This window comes from Macrobrachium rosenbergii, chromosome 41 (assembly GCF_040412425.1).
Source record: "Macrobrachium rosenbergii isolate ZJJX-2024 chromosome 41, ASM4041242v1, whole genome shotgun sequence".
Taxonomy (NCBI): Eukaryota; Metazoa; Arthropoda; class Malacostraca; order Decapoda; family Palaemonidae; genus Macrobrachium; species Macrobrachium rosenbergii.
The window spans coordinates 91,432,992-91,457,987 of NC_089781.1; the positions used below are offsets into that span (position 1 = coordinate 91,432,992).

General features: G+C 36.5%; 1 protein-coding gene across 1 annotated transcript in view; it reads left to right on the forward strand.

The window, feature by feature from the left end:
* Positions 1 to 24,996, forward strand: part of LOC136826998 (uncharacterized) — a 160,072-nt gene that overhangs the window by 52,141 nt on the left and 82,935 nt on the right. The window lies entirely within an intron of this gene.

Sequence of the window (24,996 nt, forward strand, 5' to 3'; positions counted from 1 at the left end):
TTAAGAAATGGTCGCGATTAAGATGCCTAAGAGGCAAGATTTTAACAAAAAGAATATATATATATATATATATATATATATATATATATATATATATATATATATATATATATATATATATATATATATATACATGTATGTATAAGGAGCCCATAAAAACGCCAAAAAGTAGAAAGTCGAGGGAAAGAGTTGTTCTACGAGAATATATAGCATTAAGTTTCTACCTTTTTGGCGTTTTTTTTTTTGGGGGGGGACTCCTTTTATTAGATGGAATTCTGTTTTAACAGAAAATGTTTCACAGTCATACATACACATATATATACATATACTGTGTGTGTTTTTGTGCGTGTGTATCACATCTGCATCAGTAAAGGTGAACACCAGAAGGACAGCCACCCAGAGAGACGTAGACAATAGGCCTACGACCTCAGACTCGTTACCAAAACCAGAATACGTCTCACAAACTTTCACATCTTCCCAAAAACAGCTTCTCTTCGCAGTATCCCAAAATAAGGATCCGAATTTTACGACCAAATGCTTTGGGGATCCTGACAGTCGTATTATCCATTATTAAAATATCAGAGATTCCTTCCCCAAATTGACTGCATATTCATCGCCAGCCTAACCCGGTGAGTTAGTCATGAGCGCTCGGCTGCTCCTGGTGAATGCTGATGAGGAGTTTATGGAGCTCAGGAGGACTTTATGGAGCTCATGAATAACATTTCTGGTGCTGTATTTCTTTAAGAACTCGTAGGGTCATTGAGGAGCATGTTCATCAGCACGAATAGTCATGCATACACGCGAGTACAAATGAATGGGCTCTATTGAAGCCACTTATAGGTCTAGAGGAAAGAGGCCATTGAATTCAAGTCTATTTTACAGGTCTAGAGGAAACATGGCATAGAATTAAAACATTTATAGGTCAACAGAAAAGAAAAGGCATAGAATTAAATTCTCTTTCATACGTCCACAGGAAACAAAAGGCATGGAATGTGTGTCTTTTATAGGTCTAGGGGAAACACGGCCATAGAATTAAAGCCTCTTTTATTGGTCTAGGGGAAACACGGGCATAGAATTAAAGTCGCTTTTATAGGTCTAAAGGAAACACGGGGCATAGAATTAAAACACGGTGCGTAGAATTAAAGTACCTTTTGTAGGTCAAGAGGACACACATGATATAGAATCAAAGTCTCTTGTATAGTTCTAGAGGAAACACGGAGCATAGACTTCAAGCCTCTTAAGACCAATTGCTGTATAAATTTTCAAAGCAAGAAACAAAATGCAAAAGGCACCGAGATGATTTACAAGAAGAAGAAGAAGGATTATTGTATCTTCCACGCTCTAAGAAACCTAGATACCATCAAGAAGTTCAGAAGAAGAAGAAGAAAATCATTCCTATCTCACTCCACTTTAAGTTCATTTGCTCTTTTTGGGGCTCCTGTCAGCGGGAGACCCGAGAGATTTCTATATCCTTGACGTAGATGCAAATGAGCCCGGGGAGAGATATCTCTCCCAATGCCATTTGAAGAATAAATGAATTATGAATGAATCGGACGGTTTTGCCACAATAGACGTGTGACGCCGAGAATACAAATTCGCGAGACGTTCAATATTTGACAGTTGGGCGGGTAGTAGCAGCTAAGCTCCGAAGTTCCTTAAGCTTCTTCAGCTCACAACTGAAGGTATAAGTAGCTACCAGTTGATGATGACTCGTGGATGCTCGCTGGATGGATGTTTGCTCAAGTCGTTTGATGGCGAAGATAAGAAAGAAGATGGTGAGTAGGGGTTTGCATGGAAGTGGTCTGTGTGTGTGTGTGTGTGTGTGTGTGTGGGGAGAGAGAGAGATTTTCTTGCAGTTTCAGTTTCATTGCCTGTCATTCGAATTATTTAATAAGCTTTTTCTCTTTCTGCCCGCTAGTATCGAATTTCTTTCATAATATCCGTAAAATATATATAATTTTACACACACACACACACACACACACACACACATATATATATATATATATATATATATATATATATATATATATATATATATATATATATATATATATATATATATATATATATATATAACTTTTTTATTGCAAGGATAGCAGTTTTAACAGCATTAATAATGACGAGTCATTAGCGAATGAGGTTTCGATGATGAGAACATATCCTGAATGCATACCATTTCTTACCTGTTCCCAGAGAGAAAAGATAAGGTAATAGCCAAGAGATATAACCAAGTAAATAAAGAAGATGAATTGATTATTTAATGGAAAAACAAGAATATAAATTAATACCTGAAAGAAGCACATTCTTCAAGCGTTGGTTTATAATCGAGAAAAATAAATCAAAAGAAGAAATTAGATTTTTTCAGAATGCAGTTTCATAAACGAGTACCACGTGCACTGGATAATAGCCCAGCCATTACCTTCTGGACACACCACATATCTTCATTAACGAAAATATGACAGTTAATAATCATCAGTAAATGTTTAAAAATAATAAAAAACGTTTCCAAAACATTAGGTGTTCAACATTTCATACACAGACGAATCACTGTCACTTGAGTTTTACGGTTTTTCCATCGCTCCGTTCCTCCTACGAGGAGGGTGGACGGGGGAGGGGTGTCATTCTCCATCCCCCCACCCACCCACCCTTCCCAGATGGATTGGCCCCTCTTGTGAAGACGAGTGGCCTTCCAGTTCGACACTGAGTAACACTTAAGAAGATCGGTTTGCCCAATCTCTTTAGCCAATCATAAATTTGAAAGAAAACGTGGGATTTCCCAATCTCCATCTTTTTCTGTCGAGTATTTTAGTCCAATCGTAAATTTGAAGGACTGGAGATTATGTAATGTGTAATCTTGCCTCCTTCTCTCTCTCTCTCTCTCTCTCTCTCTCTCTCTCTCTCTCTCTCTCTTCCTTAAGATAAACTTAAGATAATAACAAAACTCTCTCTCCTCTTTTTTCTCTCTCTCTCTCTCTCTCTAAAGATATTCTGAAGATAATCACAAAATTCCTCTCTCTCTCTCTCTCCCTCTAAAGATTTTCTGATGAGAGATGATCACAAAATTTCTCTCTCTCTCTCTCTCTCTCTCTCTCTCTCTCTCTCTCTCTCTCTCATCATCATCATCATCATCATCATCATAAAGATAATCTTAAGATAATCACAAAATTTCTCTCTCTCTCTCTTCTCTCTCTCTCTCTCTCTCTCTCTCTCTCTCTCTCTCTCTCTCTCGTCATGAAGATAATCTTCAAATAATCGTAAAATTCAGGACTCTGGATAATAAAACGTGGTATCTCTGTCTCTCTTGTCCTCGCTTGCTCCGTGAGATATCTCAAGTCCCTCGTAAACTGCTAAAGAGGGCTCTCTCTCTCTCTCTCTCTCTCTCTCTCTCTCTCTCTCTCTCTCTCTCTCTTAAAACTGGAAAATGGAAAAACTTGTTAATTTAACACTTGTTTGAAAACTTGGTGCTTGACGATGTTCAACGTATAAACCAAAGTTTATTGAAATTAATATTAGTTACGCGTTCATTTGTTTGGCTAAGTATACGCATGTATGCATAATGCGTGTGTTAATGCGTGTTTAAGTGTAAAGTGAGGTTTCTTAAAGCCGGTCTTAATATGCAGTTGCACTCGATCTGAAATCCGGTTTGCTGGGATTCTCTCTCTCTCTCTCTCTCTCTCTCTGTCTCTCTGTCTCTCTCTCTCTCTCTCTCTGTCTCTGTCTCTCTCTCTCTCTCTCTCTCTCTCTCTCTATATATATATATATATATATATATATATATATATATATATATATATATATATATATATATATACATATATATATATATATATATATATATATATATACATATAATTATATATATCTATTTATTTATTTATCTTTTTATCTAATTTTTCATTTATTTATTTATCTGTTTATTTGTACTTGGACAAGACTGACCGCTCCTCAAAAATATTTCGACTTGACAATGGCTGAAATTTGGATTATCAACTGCTTTTTTCAAATCTAACAGTTGGGCATTGTTGAGTTACCAAAGAAAACAATTTAGCACTTGTTTTACCATGACCGTTAAATATTTTACATTGTCCTTTTCCCCATTTCTTCGTTTATTTAAAAAATAAATTTGCTTTCATTCACCCTCCACGCTTTCTTTTCCCTCTCGTTTATTTATAGCTTCTTCTTCTTCCTCTTCTTCTTCTTCTTCTTCTTCTTCTCTTTTATTTCAGCAGGTCCCACCATCAGCGTTGTCTTTTCCCTCTTAAACGCATTCCTTATAGCTTCTTCTTCTTCCTCTCTTTTATTTTAGCAGGTCCTATTTCTCCCCATTTATCGGTTGGGTGACGAGATGACGACTCTCATCTATTACATGCGGACACTATTTAGCGAGCAGCCTAAGAAACACGGTCACCCAACCTGTTTCCCATATCTCTCTGTCTCCTACTTATGTTCGTTCTTTTCTCTTGCCAAGTCTTTACAGTCTTCTGGCTTTTTTTTTTCCTAAAAAAAAAAAAGAATAATTCGCAAATATTCAGAATGGTCTTTTACATAAAAGATACGTAAACAGTTCTAGGAACTGCGTAGAGCTGTTGGCGTATCTTTATGAAAAGGACCATTCTGAATATTTGCGAATTATTCTTTTTTTCCTTTCGTACGTTAAAAAAGGAATAATTCGCATATATTCAGAATGGTCCTTTTCATAACGGATACGTCAACAGTTCTACGATATTCCCAGAACTTTTGTTTACGTGTCTTTTTTGTAAAGGACCACATTCAGAATGGTCTTTTACATATTAGGTCCGAAAATAGTTCCGCGAAATTCCTCCGTTTGCAAATTGTCTGGTTGGAGACCTCCGCGAAATGGCTGTTTAACAGGACGCAACGATGCCTTGCGAATTAAAGAGAAAATGGCTTTTTCTTCGTTTTTACCGCTGGTGAAAACACCAGACGGATAGACAGAAAGTGCCGCTGCGGTTTCTTGGAGGAAAATGCTGTACCATTTTTACAATGGTTTTCAAGACATTGGAGGAATGATGTCTTGTGTAATTTTATGATGAATGAATATAAATAATGGTGAAGGAGATACATACAGATGTCCAGGTATTCGATATTAACTGTAGAATACTGGAAGAATTACTCCACCTATTTTGAGAGAGAGAGAGAGAGAGAGAGAGAGAGAGAGAGAGAGAGAGAGAGGCATAAGGCTGGCTTTGAAGAGAGCAGAAGGCTGGCTTTGAAAAGAGAGAGAGAGAGCCTTAGAGCAAGAGCCCGTGTCAGCATAAGGCTGGCTTAAGAGAGAGAGAGAGAGAGAGAGAGAGAGAGAGAGAGAGAGAGAGAGAATAAATGGACCCAACCTGGCGGAGTGGGGAACTGCCCAATCAAGCAACTAACCCCACCCTCTTACCTTCTCTCCCCCTTTACCCCCTGCCCTGGAAAGAGAGAGAGAGAGAAAGAGTGAAATAGGGGAGTGTCAAATGTGCGTAAAACGCTCTTGTAAATGTCGAAATGTAACATTAGGGAACACCTTCCGACATTACGCAAATAGACATTTATGGGCCATAAGCCTTAACTGTTGAATCGGTGGTGAATTTTTTTTTTTTTTTTTTTTTTGAGGTTCCTAAGACATTATCTAAGTGATCCTTTGGCTCACTTTATGTCTGGGAGGCTTATTTATTTTTCATATTATTTTGGGTTAAAATTGCCAGTGATGAGAGAAGTAGAGTTTATTAAAATTCTAGTACGTTTTGCTTTAAATTTTTTTAATAATAATAATAATAATAATAATAATAATAATAATAATATAATAATAATAATAATAATAATTTTGTTTATTAAAATTCTAGTAATAATTTTTATAATAATAATAATAATAATAATAATAATAATAATAATAATAATAATAATAATAAAATAAAAATTTTGTCAGTATCTTTGAATTATTATTATTATTATTTATTATTATTATTATTATTATTATTATTATTATTATTATTATTATTATTATTATTATTACTGGCGTAAGTCTCCACATTAACGTTATCAAATTTATTAAATTTACTAAATCTAATAATACCAATATAGACATTGCTAAAGTTTCCCAGACAATGGGGCTATTCACTGTAGACATTTATTCAGAAGCTTCTTATAAATTTTTAATTATCTAATTTTTGGGGCGGGCTCTTTATTTTGACAGTGAGAATCCATCCCAGATGAGACCTGGCTGACTCTAAAGAGTCAGTTCGAGCAATGAGGAGAGAACAAATAAGAGCAAAAGATAATTAAAAGAAGAAATTGATGGAAAATGAAAGATTGTTCATTTATGTATATTTGTACACACCCACACACACACACACATATATATATATATATATATATATATATATATATATATATATATATATATATATATATATATATATATATATATATATATATAGTATATATATATATATATATATATATATATATATATATATATATATATATATATATATATATATATATATATATATATATATATATATATATATATATATATATATATATATATATATATATATATATATATATATATATAATAAGAGAAAAAGTCTTTATATTCATAATACCTTTGCCTTCATGCCTATCTTGATCTACAGAGAATATTAAGATTCCCATCTGATATCGTGTGTCTTAAGCCTAATCCCAGTTACCAGAGACCACACACATGCAAACACATTACATAAGCAAAGGCTCTTGCACAGACCAATCAGGAACTGAGATTGACACTTAAAACCGACAGTGGGAAGAAATTCCTGTTTTAAAAAGATGAATTTCCATATTTGCGTATTTAAAGACTAACCGTAAAAACTTGCAGGGAAAACTGTTTTCAAAACTGACGCGGTTTCGTCATTAGGTTCTGTGCAGTTTGGATGCAGTTTTTTGTATGATTTTGCAGGGAAATTTTGCATATTTGAATTTTTCCCGTCTTGGAATAAGCTGTTAATATGCGGATGTTTGTGGATTTATTGCATACACATACACACACACACACATATATATATATACATTATATATTATATATATAATATATATATATATGCATATATATATATATATATATATATATATATATATATATATATATATATATATATATATATATATATATATATATATATATATATATACAGTATGTCCATTCAAGCTTTGCAGTTACACAAAAAAATATCTAAATACCTTCATAATATAAAACTCTAGCTCAGGTAAAAAACACCAGACGCAACATTTAGGCTAATTCACCAACCGACCCAAATAATGTCGCGGTTTTAGTGATAGATTCCCATTTCTGGCGTCGCATTATTCCGAGCGAAACAACAAACGCGACACTTAATTGCGATGGAAATACGAATCATCTGAAGTGGGCATTAGGGCACTTGGTCTCTCTGTCTCTCTGTCTGTCTCTCTCTCTCTCTCTCTCTCTCTCTCTCTCTCTCTCTCTCTCTTATGGGCATTTGAGCATTCGGACCTTTGCTTTCTCTCTCTCTCTCTCTCTCTCTCTCTCTCTCTCTCTCTCTCTCTCTCTCTCTCTCTCTTTTGTGGGCATTCGGACCTTTGCTTTCTCTCTCTCTCTCTCTCTCTCTCTCTCTCTCTCTCTCTCTCTCTCTCTCTCTCTCTCTCTCTCTCTCTCTCTTTCGCTCTCTCTCTCTCTCTCTCTTATGGGTATTTGGACATTTGCTTTCTCTCTCTCTCTCTCTCTCTCTCTCTCTCTCTCTCTCTCTCTCTCTCTCTCTCTCTCTCTCTTATGGGCATTTGGACATTTGCTTTCTCTCTCTCTCTCTCTCTCTCTCTCTCTCTCTCTCTCTCTCTCTCTCTCTCTCTCTCTCTCTCTCTCTTATGGGTATGTGGGTATTAGGGTATTTGATCTCTCTCTCTCTCTCTCTCTCTCTCTCTCTCTCTCTCTTATGGGTATGTGGGTATTAGGGTATTTGATCTTTGTCTCTCTCTCTGTCTCTCTCTCTTCCGAGAATTTAGGCATTAGGGCATTTGGTCTCTCTCTCTCTCTCTCTCTCTCTCTCTCTCTCTGTCTGATGGGCATTTGGGCATCTGAACATTTCTCTTTAACAGCCGCTCGCCTGGGCGATGATGACTACTACTACTACTACTACTATACCCTCTTGGTATTCGAATCCCGTCTGGGGCGGTAGATGGGACGTATTCCTAATTTATGATGATTTATGATGATCATATGGCAGAGATTCCTCTACTTATTATCTGATTTGGGGGAACATGAGAAATTAATTTTCAGCTCGTTCTAGGTTATCTTTTTTTTTAATCTGTCTGTCTGTCTGTCTGTCTGTCTCTGCTCATTTGAAAGATTTACATTATTTGCCATATATATATATATATATATATATATATATATATATATATATATATATATATATATATATATATATATATATATATATATGTCTGTATAAACAATACGAGTGAGCATTTGTTGTTGAATTTGGTTGTAGACAAATTCAAAGCTTTAAGATTGACCTCCATACTACAAGTAAAATGCAATATTAAATATTCTGAAAAAAAGTAATAATCAACTAATAAAAACTTCTCTTCATCATTCCGAATTGCATCGTTGCCGGACGAAGATGCTTAATGATAATATATTACTGAATATATTTATTATTAATTATATAATAATCATTTCATATCTGTTATCAAAATGAAGAAAGAGGAGAAAGAAAAATTGAAATTAATCTTTCAATCTTATGCAAATGAGAAGCTTTTAAATTGGTTCCCCGAGACGCGAAGAATTTCGTGAAATGAAATAAAGCGAAATGACAGAAAATATTGACTTATGGGCGATGTCTTTGGGCTTAAAAGGAATGGCTGGATTCCATTAAAAAATAATAATTAAAGATAAAAATCACCTGCCCTAATGAGCAAGACATAATTAGGCCAGATGACATTTCTGACATCTGGTTGGTCCTATGAAATCAGAACTGACATATGCTAAGAAATTAAGACAATGAGAAAATCGAAACTACAACACTACAGTCTGATCTAGGAGCAAGAGCCCGTGCTGGCACGAGGCCAGCTTAATCAACAAATAACATGAGAGAGAGAGAGAGAGAGAGAGAGAGAGAGAGAGAGAGAGAGAGAGAGTCTGTTTAACAACAAACAAGTAAAAAATGCGCCGAAGTTTCTTCGGCGCAATCGAGTTTTCTGTACAGCCGCTACAGCGTATAATCAAGGCCACCGAAAATAGATCTATCTTTCGGTGGTCTCGGTATAGTGATGTATGAGCCGCAGCCCATGAAACTTTAACCATGGCCCGGTGGTGGCCTATTCTATATCGTTGCCAGAAGCACGATTTTGGCTCATTTTAACCTTAAATAAAATAAAAACTCCTAAAGCTAGAGAGATGCAATTTGGTATGTTTGATGATTGGAGGGCGATGATCAACATACCAATTTGCAGCCCGCTAGCCTCAGTAGTTTTTAAGATCTGAGGACGGACAGAAAAAGTGCGGACAGAAAAAAGTGCGGATAGAAAAAAGTGAGGACAGAATGAAGTGCGGACGAACAGACAAAGCCGGCACAATAGTTTTCTTTTACAGAAAATTAAAAAGAGCTCGTATTTACCAAGTGTCAGCTTCACCAAGGACCAAAGACAGAGACATACGAGTTTTAACTCAAACGCCATCTAACTCGTTCCATAAACCTGCTGTAGTGCCATGCCTCTATATATGCCCGGGCACCGCGGGGAGGCAATTGGAATACCCACTCTGAAGACACCATTGATACTCATCTTGACATACTCGGCCTCGTTCCACTCCGGGAGCCCATGGCGCCTGTCTGCGGTTCCCAGTAACGAGCAAAGCAGGCAATTCCGGAGGAGGAGGAGGAGGAGGAGAAGGAGGAAGAAGAAGAAGAAGAAGAGGAGGAGGAGGAGGAGGACCGCAAGACCTTTCACTACTCAAAAAAATTAATACAAGGAACTGAAGCCTTTTGGAATTGCAGTTTACGGATTTTTGGAGGCCGAGCTAATGGTTTTTGGACAATCAGTTAATGGGTTTTTAGAGGCCCTCTTTGTTTTATGAATTATTATACTAAAAAAAAATTGGGTGGGGGAATTCCATTTATAATTTTTTGATACCCAGTTAATGAAATCTGAGGATCCAAGCCATGGTTTTTAGAAAACATAAACATTTTTTTCGCGTGACCTGATTTATGTTTTGGAACAGAACCAGTTAACAGATATCAGGGAGCAAATGCATCGTATTTTTCTTCGACCTGATTTATGAATTTTTGATAAGTAATGAACGATTTTTGGAAGTACCATTCATGGAGTTAGGAGATTTTATTGCTGTTTTCTAAGAGTCTATGCTTCTAGAAGTTTTAGAGACGATATTTCTGCGTGCATGAGGTCTAATTTTTAAAATTTTTGAGATTATGTTTCTTATCATACCCTCTTATGGGTTTTAAAAGCCAATATTTTTCTCATTTTCAAAGTCTAATATCAGCATTTTAGAAATTCCAATTACGACTTTTGGAGACGAAAGCCTCTTGGAATTTTTAAAACCCAGTGTTTTCTCACTTTTAAAAGTCTTAACATGAGCATTTTGGAAATTCCAATTACGATTTTTGGAGAAAGCCCCTTGAAGTTTTTAAAACCCAATGTTTTTCTCACTTTCTTGAATTCTTAATATCAGTGTTTTGGAAACTCCAATTACGAAGTTTTGAGACCCTAATCTGTACTTTTTGGAAACCTATGTCTGCATTTTTTAAAATTCTAATTACGAATATTTTTTTATGCCAAATTTATGCTTTTTTGAAAGCCCAGTCGTAGGGCTTACCGGCACGTGTGAACCCAAGTTCTTCAGCGCTTATTCTTTTAAGATACCAACAATGTTCTCTAGCCCAGGTCATTTATCTCTGCAAGGCATTGCACGATGGGCATCAGTGCCTCTGCATCAGGCAAAGGGAAGCACTGGCTGGTAGTAATGGTCGCGGCTCCTTTTGTCAGCAGATAATGGGACGTCGAGAAGTGTAACTCTTCTTTTGAAGTTTATGGGGTCGTCGTCAGTTCTTCTTCTTCTTCTTCTTCTTCTTCTTCTTCTTCTTCTTCTTCTTCTTCTTCTTCTTCTTCTCGCCTTCTGCTTTACCTCACCCTTCGCCTTCTCTTTCTCCTTCTCCTTCTCCTTCTCCTTCTTCTTCTTCTTCTTCTTCTTCTTCTTCTCCTCTTCCTCCTCATCTTCCTCCTCCTCCTTCTTCTTCTTCGTCTTCTTCTTTTTCTTCTTTTTCTTCCTCCTCCTCTTTCTTCTTCTTTTGCTTCTTCTCTTTCTCCTGCTTTTCCTTTTCGCCTCCTCCTCCTCCCCCTCTTCTTCTTCTTCTTCTTCTTCTTCTTCTCCTTCTTCTTCTTCTGCCTTTTCAAAATGTTTGAGTTTTGCGTGAGGTCCGCCTGCAAGATGGTGTCTTCATCCTGCTTTCTTGTTTGTCCAGAGTTTCATCGTGTCTCCGTCTTTGCCCTGCCCCGTCTCTTGGTGAAATTTGTGACCTGTCACCTATAAAAACAGAGAGAGAGAGAGAGAGAGAGAGAGAGAGAGAGAGAGAGAGAGAGAGAGAGAGAGACCAACCAGCAAAAACAGACTTGCATGAAGGTTGTGGGTGAAAGGACTTACTTAGCAATTTCATCTTCTGACAGAGTTTTACACAGACACTTTGTAATAACAAGTGTGTGTGTGTGTGTGTGTGTGTAAGAGAGAGAGAGAGAGAGAGAGAGAGAGAGAGAGAGAGAGAGAGAGAGAGAGAGAGAGAGAGAGAGATTAACAAGCAAAACCGACTTGCATGGATTGTGGGTACAAGAACTTACTCAGCAATATCATCTTCTGGAGGATTCTCATGCAAACATCGCAAATATAGAGAGAGAGAGAGAGAGAGAGAGAGAGAGAGAGAGACGTGGATGCCATACAGTAGAAAACGAGCTTTATGGTAAGGCATGTCTCGCCATACCCAGCCAAAGCCTTTCTGTCAAATCTGTTGTTCCTCTGTGCGTCGCATAGTACATCGGCTGGACCAGTTTTTGTGGGTCCAGCGTTCACCCCAGCTCTCAAGGATCTAAAAAGAGAGGTCCTTTAGGAGACAAGGATGCTATAGGAAGGATTTTGTTACTGGATGGATAAATAGTTTCCAAAGGTTTTAGCTTCCTACAATTGGTGTTTATGTGATGACATTACAACTATTTTTGATATTGGATGCACAAATAGTTTTCAAAGGTTATAGGTTCCCACAACTAATTTTAACATTAAACATTTACAATAATTTTTGTTACTGGACGCCCACATAATTTCCAAAGGTTTTAGGTTCCCAAAATTGATTTTTATATTACGACATTACAATTATTTTTGGCTACTGGAATAATGATTAGTGTTCAAAAGTTTTAGGTTCCCAAAACTGATTTTTACATTATGACATTACAATTATTTTTTGTTACCGGAATTATGGTTAGTTTCCAAAGATTTTAGTTTTTCACAATTGGTTTGTGAATTAAGACATTACAATGATTTTCATTACTGGACGTCCACATAGTTTTCAAAAGTTTTAGGTTCCCACAAATGATTTTAACATGAAGGCATTACAATTATCTTTTTTACTGGACGCCCACATAGTTTCCCAAGTTTTAGATTCTCACAATTTATTTTATATTTAGAAATTACAATTCTTTTTGTTACTGGATGCACAAATAATTTCCAAAGGTTTTAGGTTTCCACAACTGATTTTAACATTACGAATTTACAATTATTTCTGTTTTTGGAGGCACAGATAATTTCCTAAGGTTTTAGGTTCCCAAAATTGATTTTTACATTAAGACATTACGATTATTTTTTGTTACTGGAATTATTAGTTTCCAAAGATTTTAGTTTCCACAGCTGATTTTTACATGAAGACATTACAATTATCTTTTTACTGGACGCCCCCATAGTTTCCAAAGTTTTTAGATTCTCACAATTTATTTTTACATTCAGACATTGCAATTATTTTTGTTACAGAACGCCCACATAGTTTCCCAAGTTTTCCGTTTCCCACGGTTGATTGTTACATGAAGACATCGCAATTATTTTCGTTACTAGTTGCACATGTCGCTGTAGTTTCAGGAACATTTCATGATCGCTTCTTTTTTTTTCTATTCACTCCTGCCTCCAAATTGCAGCCCTCTAGCCTCAGTAGTTTTTATTTTATTTAAGGTTAAAGATAGCCATAATCGTACTTCTGGCACCGGTACAGGTACTAAAAACACAAGCCACCACCGGACCGTGGCTGAGTTTCATGGGCCGCGGCTTAGAGTTTCATGTGCCGCGGCTGAGGCCACAACCGGACCGTGGCTAAGTTTCATAGGCCGCAGCTAAAAGTTTCATAGGCCGCGGCTGAAAGTTTCATACAGCATTATACGCTGTACAGAAAACTCGATTGCGCCGGAGAAACTTCGGCGCATTTTTACGTGTTTCTTTTGCAATCACTTCTCATTTGCTCTCGTCGCTTCCGCTCAGTAAGTACCTAACCACGGACGAGATTTACAAAGGAGGAATAAAATATCACCTGTAGGGATATGAAGTGAATCTCTGTACTTGTCATTACAAGAGGCTCATTTTATTTGTAATCAAATTGAAATATGATTCAGTTAGTTATTGTTAAAGTCACGGTTAGATTTTCATATTTCAGTGTAAATTATCCACGACTTCTTTTTTAAGGGGAGGGGTAGGGTTGGATTGGAAGGGGAGGAGGGTATGGTCAGTATGATTTACCCCAAAAAGGTCACTAAAGAAAACATATATGCTTCCTGGACCGTAAATATTACCCGGGTATATTAAAGACCTATTGTTAAGGCAGAGCAATCATTCTCCTCTCTCTCTCTCTCTCTCTCTCTCTCTCTCTCTCTCTCTCTCTCTCTCTCTCTCTCTCTCTCTCCAATAATTCTCACGATACCATCGAAGGGGAGAGAGAGAGAGAGAGAGAGAGAGAGAGAAGCCACACACACACACACGCATACACGCATACACACAAACACACACACGAATTCCATTGGATCCGAATAAGGGCGCATCCTATCGGAGGCAAACTATCTCAGATAGGTAACTAATGACGCTGGCTGGTCCCTCTCACTTCTCACTTTCCTCAGGTACTTTATGTGTTCCTGAGGAGGCTCCTGAGAAGGTCGATATGCCTAAACACAGGCTGTATTTCACAGGTCGCTGAAGCGAGGAGATTAGGGGAGATGTCAGTCATAGACACTGTATTTCACAAGGGTTCTTTTAATGTTTGTTGTCGCGCGATTGTTTGTGTTACATACACATACACACACACATATATATATACAGTATATATATATATATATATATATATATATATATATATATATATATATATATATATATATATATATATGTGTGTGTGTGTGTGTGTGTGTGTGTGTTTTGTGTGTGTGTGAGAGGTGTCTGTTTGTGTCGTGTGTTTAGTGTGTAAAATTAGTGAAATTACAGATACGATAAGCAAAGGAAAAACATTACTAAAAGAATTGTTGAGATACACAAATTATATTGAATTGCAATCCCCATACAAACGAAATCTTGAGCAAGCGGATTATTATTATTATTATTATTATTATTATTATTATTATTATTATTATTATTATTATTCCATCCAAAATGTACACTCATTCTCATGGATCAAATTATTATTATTATTATTATTATTATTATTATTATTATTATTATTATTATTATTATTATTATTCCATCCAAAATGTACACTCATTCTCATGGATCAAGCTTACAAAAAATAGTCTTGAATTCGCCAAAACAATACAAAATAAAAAAAAATTTTTAAAATCTTTCAGAGGCATGGAATTTTCGATCTACAAAAACCTAAATCATTTTCGAAGCCTTTATTCGATAACATCAGAGCCTAAGCACATACCAAAAATCTTCCCTTACAAAAAAAAAAAAAAAAAAAAAAAACGCCATATTGTTTCCGTGTTAGGGTTAGGCTCAGACCCGCATTCTTTACGTCAAGTGCCCGTCAATTCCTGGGACAGGTTAACTTCCTTCTCCGCGCATGCCTTCTGTCAAGTGATAAGCAGCAACTTAATCGAGTCCAGGAAAGGTTACAAGTGTCTAAGCCGAGACTAAAAAGTGTTCGGTATTCGCTACCGTGAACCTTTACTTCATAGTACTCCCTCAATGCTACAAACACTTCCATGCTCATTTCCCATTCAAAAGAAGTATAACTCCAAAATAGTAGTAAAAATAGTCATAAAAAACAGAGACTACTATTGTTCTACTGTACAAACAAATAAAAACCTAGAATCATGCGATACTCCCTCGATAAAGACTTTTAAAGGAATGCCCACTATCGGATCAGGTAGGCCTAGTTTGCTGTACACAACAGACTCCAACCCATTAATCTATTTGGTTCCCTGTTGGGTATACATCAGTTAAGTGTCTTTCTCAGGTCTGAGCCATTGTATTTATACTCTGTAAAACATCATGACTTTGTTTATAAACTAGGAACTATGAACTATGATAGTCGTAGGTGCACGGAGTTTTCAGAGAGCAACTTTCTTCTTATGGAACAAGCTTCTGGAAATTGGTATAGGGATTCAACACAAACGTGATGAGACTAAAAATAGGTTCCTTAGGATGTCATATCAGGAGCTTGCCTAAAGATTACGAATCTTCCCAATTGCCCCATTCAAATATCTACTGAGGACTCCATGAAAGGAGCTGATTTTATCCCATAATGATCAAGCAATGCTATATCATTTTTAAGTTTTCACCTACACAAGTGCAAATTTCTTCCTTGACTGAAAATTTTCCTAAATAAATTTTTCAATACCCTGTTTGCAAATTAACAGGGAAATGGAAGCAATCAAGTTAGTCCCTTAATACTAGACCGATATCAACATCGGAAGCACTTTATTCCAGTGTCATTAACTGAGGTGAATTAAAAACAGTACTTTTAATGGAGGGGAAATGATCCAAAAATATTTAGGCGGTTGATCAACGTCACTCAGAAGATGTCCATTTATTTTCTTAAATGCCCCACGTCAATAACACAGTCCACTGTCCTTTTGGCCCTAGGTGCGGAAGTCAGTCGCTTTCATTAATTCTGGGAGCTCCTTGTGGCATCAGTTGCCAAGTCCCAAGTGGCATCACGACCCATTTGGCACCCATTCTTCTGCCCGGCACCCTTCATTATTCTCGAATGGGGCACTTCAATAACCGTTCGCGCTAAACGTGAATTTAACAGATGCGCGTTTTTTGTTTATCTGTTTATTTTTAGTTGTTGTTTTCTTCTGTATTTAGCAATACTTCTGTTTTCTTGAACTGAATTGAATATAGAATTTAGGCCAAAGGCCGAGCATTGGGACCTACGAGGTCATTCAGCGCTGAAACGGAAATTGACAGCAAAAGGTTTGAAAGGTGTAACAGGAGGAAAACCTTGCAGTTGCACTATGAATCGATGTTTAGGAGAGGATGTGGAAAGTAAGACGGAAGAAAGAGAATATGAAAGGAGGTACAGCAAAAGAAACGAAAGGAGTTGCAGTTATGGGCCGAAGGCACGCTGCAAAGAACCTTCAGTAATCCCTACAGTGCACCGCAAGAGGTGCACTGACGGCACTACTCCCCTACGGGGTTTTTCGTTGTTCTGTTTTCCACATTCTGCATAATAATGATAATTTTCTCGTCAGGTAAAAATTATTGGAAGAAGTTAGAGAATTGGTTGCAACCTGAATAACGGTTTTCCTTCAATAGCTTGGAAACCTGATTAACAGTTGTGCTTAAATAGCTTGCAGCCTGATTAACAGTTGTGCTTAAATAGCTTGCAAACCTGATTAACGGTTCTGCTTAAATAGATTGCAAACCTCGTTCATGGTTCTGTTTATAACTTGCAGCCTGATTAACGGCTCTGCTTAAACAGCTTGCAGCCTGAATAACGGTTCAACTTAAATAGCTTGCAATCCGGATTCATGGTTCTGTTTATAACTTGCGGCCTGATTAACGGCTCTGCTTAAATAGATTGTATCCTGAATAACGGTTCTGCTTAAATAGCTTGCATACCTGATTAACGGTTCTGCTTCAATAGCTTGCAACCTGATTAACAGTTGTGCTTAAACAGCTTGTAAAGCTGATTAACAGTTCTGCTTAAATAGATTGCAAACCTGATTCATGGTTCTGTTTATAACTTGCAGCCTGATTAACGGCTCTGCTCAAACAGCTTGCAGTCTGAATAACGGTTCTGCTTAAATAGCTGGCAAACTTGATTAACGGTTCTGCTTAAACAGCTTGCAAACCTGATTAACGGTTCTGTTTATAAGTTGCAGCCTGATTAACGGCTCTGCTTGAACAGTTTGCAAAACTGATTAACAGTTCTGTTTATACCTTGCAGCCTGATTAACAGCTCTGCTTGAACAGCTTGCAACCTGAATAACGGATCTGTTTAAATAGCTTGCAACGTAATCAGCGGTTCGGCTTAAATAACCTGCAACCTGATTAACTATTCTGCTTAAACAACCCGACTAACGGTTCTGCTTAAGTAGATTGTAACCTGATTAACTATCCTGCTTAAATAGCTTGCAACTTTATCAGCGGTTCTTCTTAAGTAGCCAGCAACCTGATTAACGGTTCTGCTCCAATAACTTTGAAGGAAAATAAAGTAAAACGAAAATTTCTTGGAATTACTGAAAAAATATTGGTTGAAAGCTTTTGGAAAAATTAAGTACAGGGCAAATAAAAAATGTTTTGAGGAAATCATGGAATGCAAACAATAAAAATAAATACATTAATAAACAAACAGATAAATAGATAAATAAATAATTAACAAAATTAATAAATGAATGAATGAACAAAGAGGAAACTGCAAGGTTAAATTTTCTACTTGAAACGATAAAGAGAGACTTAACAAGTATTATCACACAAGGACAGAAATTAAGACTAATTTTAGTGACTCGATGTCCTCCTAGACTGACAGAGACAGTGAATACATCAGATGGCCTCTGGTTGAATTACGCGGAATTAAATGACATAAGAAAAAAAATGAAGTCTGAGAAATGAAACCTTCATGCTCCTCTGAGGTTCTACAGAGAATTCCCCTCAGCCTTTTGTCGGCATTTATCATCTCCCGCGACGGTTCCTTCAGTATCCTGAGAAGGCAAGGTCAAGGAGGAGGAGGAGGAGGAGGAGGAGGAGGAGGAGTAGGAGGAGGAGTAGAAGCATGATAAGCGAGGTTACACAAAACCTCAAAGCCCTCCAAGGTCGGTTATTCATAGGAAACCTTCGACCTTAATTTTAACTCCACATAAAGATCCAGACTGCATTGTCCTGCTAGACTTTTGAGATTCCTCGATGCTATCATTCTGTCCCGATTCTTTCTCGTTTCAAGGTCTCTCTCTCTCTCGGTCCCATTATCTCTCAGTCAGCTGCGACCTGCGACCTTTGGTGCGTATCAGGCTTGCATCCCGAGTTCGAAGCCGAGAGGTGATCCATCACTTTAGAGATATTAGGGATAAAACGTGAGGGATGTGGAGTGTTTACACGAACCAAAGCCGTTTTGAGGGGTCTTATCGAGCAGTAACCCAGACCCCAAAAAGTGATTAAATTAATAAAAATAAATGAGGTAATAAATGTGATGAGAAGAGCAACGAAAATTGAAGAATCTTGCAACATATTTGAGGAATCTGGCGTAAAAGTCAATTGGCCAGATGAGGTAAAACCTCACCAGACTGGACGAGTGAGTAAGGAAGAAAAGATTCTGGGCAGAAACAAACAACTCAAAACGAAAGCGAGAAAAACTCTCGATGTAAATTTAGACCAACCCCAAACCTCTCTGTTTTGCATGCAAAACTAGACGTGTCCAGCCACAACATATATGCAGATTGGGCCTCCCTGGTTTAGAGGCAATTACAAAGTCCAATTACAAAAGCCAGTTACAAATCATAAAGAGTCGTGTAACGGCACAGAAAGACGGCTATTGCATCTGACGCTAAGATGAAGCATGCTGTTTTGCTTTGGTAAACAACTAACTCAAACAAACGCGACTTGTACACGTCGGAGTCATGATATTGATACGACGTTTTGCTTTGTGAACATGACATTAAATCTCTCTCTCTCTCTCTCTCTCTCTCTCTCTCTCTCTCTCTCTCTCTCTCTCTCTCTATATATATATATATATATATATATATATATATATATATATATATATATATATATATATATATATATACTGTATATATATATATATATTCATATATGGATGTGTGTATATATATACATATATACATGTATATATATACATATATATATATATATATATATATATATATATATATATATATATATATATATATATATATATATATATATATAATATATATATATATATATACATATACAGTATTGTTACCCATTCCTCATAAAGCTGTTTCATGTCTTGCCCATTTCTTGTCGGTCACCTATCCAGCTACTGACCAGCAGCTGCAATGCTCAGCTTTACAGACCAGTATCGTAGTGGACGTGTTGCTACCTTCGGCAGTAAAAAAAGAGAGAGAGAGAAAAAGAGAGAGAGAGAGAGAGAGAGAGAGAGAGAGAGAACTCACTCCTACACGGAAAATGACACATTTCTTTACATAAGCATTAACTATATTCAAATAATAAATTAATTAATAAATAAAAAATATATATATACATATTTATACATACATATATATATATATATATATATATATATATATATATATATATATATATATATATATATATATATATATATATATATATGCTCGAAAAAAGAAAGATACAAAGCAACAGGAACTTAAGAATCTGTCAAATCGAACCCATTATTCTATCACTCAAATGATTGATGTCTAACGGAGACAATCCCACCTAACCCCCTAAAAGGACTTTTACTCTAAGAAAAACACACAAACAAAAAAAAAATAGGTCAGAGAGAAATAACTTACTTCCAATACAACCGTATTAGGATATGTACCGTTTTTCTTTTTAAGATTAAGGAAGAAATCGTACGTGTGTATTAAATGATAAATAAGGTTATTTATGGTTATAAATATTTCCGTGGAGAAATAAAGATGCATAAAGCTTAATTTATTGAAATATTCCCCACCTATCTTGTTAATGATATTGAGACAAATCCTATAAATACATATAAAAAGATTATTAATTTTATATAGATCTAGAAAATCACTGATTTTATATAAAAATAAAAAATAATGATTTTATATATAGAAAAATTATTGATTTTATATAAATATAAAAAATTATTTATTTTATATAACATGAAAATTATGTACTTTGTATAAATATAAAAATTATTTATTTTACATAAATAAAAATTTTTTATTTTATATAAATAATAAAAAATTACTTATTTTATATAAATAAGAGGTATATAAATACTTCTACAGCCAAACTTCATGAAATACTTCCCATTTATCTTCTGCGATAATAATGAAGAAAACGCTGCGGAAATCAGAGATATTATTATATATGAAATATTAATTCAGGCACAACCTAACTTTATATTTACCTTTTTCACAATTAAAAAAAAAATTCTGTTACATAAACGTTAAAGCAATTCGATTTTGGGAAAAAAATTATAACTAAATTTTGAACATAAACTCACAATAGTACAGTACCACACAACATACATAGTCATTCAAACTCTCACGTATTGAATGTGTGTGCAAGTATAATCTTATATAAAAAATGGGCCGCAGTTTCTTCGACGCAATCAAGTTTTCTGTATAGCCGCTACAGCGTATAGCCAAGGCCACCGAAAATAAATAAATCTACCTTTCGGTGGTCTCAGTATATATGAGCTGCGGCTCGTGGAACTTTAACCACGGCCTGGTGGTGGCCTATCCTATATCGTCGCCAGCAGCACGATTATGGCTAACTTTAACTTTAAATAAAATAAAAACTGCTTAGGCTAGAGGGCTGCAATTTGGTATGTTTGATGATTGGAGGGTGGATGATAAACATGCCAATTTACAGCCCTCTAGCCTCAGTTCTTTTTAAGATCTGAGGACGGACAGAAAAAGTGCGGACAGAAAAAAGTGCGGACGGACAAACAAAGCCGGCACAATGGTTTTCTTTTACAGAAAACTAAAAATAAGTACTGGCTGTTAATATATCATTTAACTTTTATAATTTCCATGGTACGTACATAATTAACATCAGAGAGACAAAAAAAATTAAAATATTGCTTTATAAATATGTCATGAGAGAAATTAATTGTTATTGCCTACTGTTCAAACTCTCTCTCTCTCTCTCTCTCTCTCTCTCTCTCTCTCTCTCTCTCTCTCTCTCTCTCTCTCTCTCTCTCAACAATACTCATAAAAAAACAAGCTATATGTGTTGGTAATCACTGAAAATTGACCACTAACAAGAAAAATAATTATTAATTGATAATACATTATGGGAAGCTGCAATTAGCTTTGCCGTCAAACACCTTTTTTTATTTGAGGGTATAAAGAAGGTAAGGATATCATTATTTTTTTTTTTTTTTGTACCGGATTTTGAAACGAATCACGTGTTAAAGCGATTATTCATACACACACACACACACACACACACACACACACACATATATATATATATATATATATATATATATATATATATATATAAATATGTATGTTATTTGTGTATATATATATATACTGTAGTCTATATACATATATATGTGTTTATATATATATACATATGTATATACAAATATATATATATATATATATATATATATATATATATATATATATATATATATATATATATATATATATATATATATATATATATATATATATATATATATATATATATATATATACACACATACACATACCCTGACCTTACTTTGCCAACCTGTCAGCATCACCAACTTTTCCATTAAAGCTTATCATCATACCATTTATTAACGTCGCTGTTCAACTCTCGCAAGCCAAGGCAACAGCGATATCTAATTAGCACCGACTCATCACACACTCGCACACCAGTCGTCACCTGTACCGCTAATGCTCCTTCAAGTGCCAAATGCCAAGTGCTCTAGTGTCGAGTGTTAACCAGACCCTTAAAAGTGTGGGTGTCACACTCTTTGAGGGTGACTTTGCTTGTGTACTTATACGAGGATGTCGGTTGATAAACAGGGAAGGTTTTTCGAGCCTGGTACTGAATATTTTTTTTGCTGGCAACAACGACGACAGTGACAGAAAAATGGACAACAACATCAAGATTTAGGAAAAACATAAATTTTTGTTGCTGTACGTTCTTTGATAAAGTTTTTTCTCTTTTAACTGTGATATTGATTGATTTGCAGACTTCCCTAATCACATTTAATCACTGACCAAGAACTAACAATACCTTCTAAAATAATTGGTATGTTCCTTCATTCATGTATATTTTATTCGCTGCCTTCAGAAACCTTTTAAAATGTATATTAAAGATTTTTCCTCCTATTAGCCCAACACACACATACACACACGTATACACATACATACATATATATATATATATATATATATATATATATATATATATATATATATATATATATATATACATATATATATATATACAATTTATAATTTTATATATATGTACGTATGTATCTGATCACATCACCCTGACATTTTTTATTCACAAACATTTTAACCTACAAATGTCATCTAATATCCAGTTCGTTCTACCTCGGCATTAAATAACACCGAAGAAGAATTAAAATTGATAAGTTGTAAATCACCCGGTGGACTCGAACCACCAATAACAACTACCTCTGACTACAGTGACGAGTAGTGTCACCACTCGGCTGTTAAGGAAGGTTATAAATTAAATTACTATATCTACCTCCACATACCTTCGAGTGTCTACGAAAGAGCATCAAAGCATCGCCACTTTCTCCGGCTAACGACCCATCGCAAGACCCGCCACCATCATCAAGGCGACGGAATGACACCTCCTGGAACCCGTTCTGCAGACGCTGCCAATTATTGGCGTGTCCTCCGCATCAGAATTATGTCCCCGTAAGAGTCTCCGGCATCAGATCCTGGACGAGAAACGGACACCCAGGGGACACCCAGACGCTGGATACTCAATTACGTCCGTTAAGCGCCATCGAGGTCCTCTTCAAGGGGTCGTTATTGTGCCAATTCCAGCTCTGGATGGTCGATTAGGCCCGGGAGATCTCCGATAAGGCGTGTACAGATTCTATCTGTCAGGGTGAAAAGGGAGAGGTTTATTCCGTTTTGTCTGACCTTTTACGAAAGAACATGCCCACCCACTGGCCTTGCCCATACTCTGCCCTACCCAAGACACACACACACACACACACACTCACACACAGACGCTAACACACATACACACACACATTAACCCTCTGGAAATGCATCTGCGTAAAGTTACCCTGTTAAAGAAGCACAGCTCACGAATGCCATTTCTAAACATATCCTTAAGTCCAAAGGCCTTCTTTCGCCTCCTGGGGCGTCTACCTATATTATTCTCGGGCTAAAATCTCTGCATATGTTCGATGGCGACTGTGAAGGGACAGACAAGAACACTGGACCGTGTATGAAGACAGAAAGGACTAATTTTTAAAAGTGCCTGGAAACATTAACCTGTACCACGATCCTCGTCCCCTGTAAATGAAATCGCTGGAAAATTTCCAGTTACCAATGGACGGAGAAACAGACACACACAGACAGAGACAGAGAGAGAGAGAGAGAGAGAGAGAGAGAGAGAGAGAGAGATCAAACTCCGTCCCGTTTTTTTTTTCCAGATAATTTCAAAACAGGGAACGTCGCAAACCTGGCAAAACAGGCCATCTTTGGCGCGAAGTCCTAATGACCCTGGAACATGGTTACTACCAGCGTCGAATGTGGATTTTGACTAATGAAATCGCCATCAGACAAAGCCGCGGGAGATGTGATGAATTCATTATATTCATCATATTCCTCCCGGTCTGCTTTTGCTGCTCCGAATCTGGTCAATTTCCTTATAAGGGGCGAGAGATATTTCCCTTTTTGATGCCCGATGCAGCCTCGACGTCGCCAGGGCACAAGAAGTCAACGATGTTCTCTCTCTCTCTCTCTCTCTCTCTCTCTCTCTCTCTCTCTCTTAGTCTCTGTTTATCTGCCTGTCTCTGGGAAGCGTAACTTCAACAGAGTTAGTCTGTCTCTCTTGAAGTCTTGTATCCAACAGTGTTGTGCCTCTCTCTCTCTCTCTCTCTCTCTCTCTCTCTCTCTCTCTCTCTCTCTCTCTCTCATTAGCCTGTTGGTCTGTCTGCCTGTCTAGTGACCTCTCTCTCTCTCTCTCTCTCTCTCTCTCTCTCTCTTTCTCTCTTGAATGCTTGTCTTTCTTGAACAGTGTACTGATTCCTCTCTCTCTCTCTCTCTCTCTCTCTCTCTCTCTCTCTCTCTCTCTCTCATTAGCCTGTTGGTCTGTCTTTCTATCTTGAATGCTTGTCTCGAACAGTGTTGACCTCTCTCTCTCTCTCTCTCTCTCTCTCTCTCTCTCTCTCTCTCACAATAGCTTCTTGGTTTCTCTGTCTCTCCTGAAGACTTGTCTCGAACAGTGTTAATCTCTCTCTCTCTCTCTCTCTCTCTCTCTCTCTCTCTCTCTCTCTCTCTCACTAGCTTGTTGGTCTATCTGTCATTCCTGAAGGCTTGTCTCGAACAGTGTTGACCTTTCTCTCTCTCTCTCTCTCTCTCTCTCTCTCTCTCTCTCTCTCTCTCTCTCTCTCTCTCTCTCTAAAACTTGTTTTGAATCAGTTTGACACACGCCATCAACTCATGTTAATCCTGACGACAAGATATTTTGAAGGCTCGCAATATCTCTAAGGCAAAAATAATCCGTGTAAATATGATAAAGGTTTGTGCTTGAACGACACCGGACGATTATAATAATATTTTGATATCTTTTTTTTTGCGTTGATAGGCCAAGGG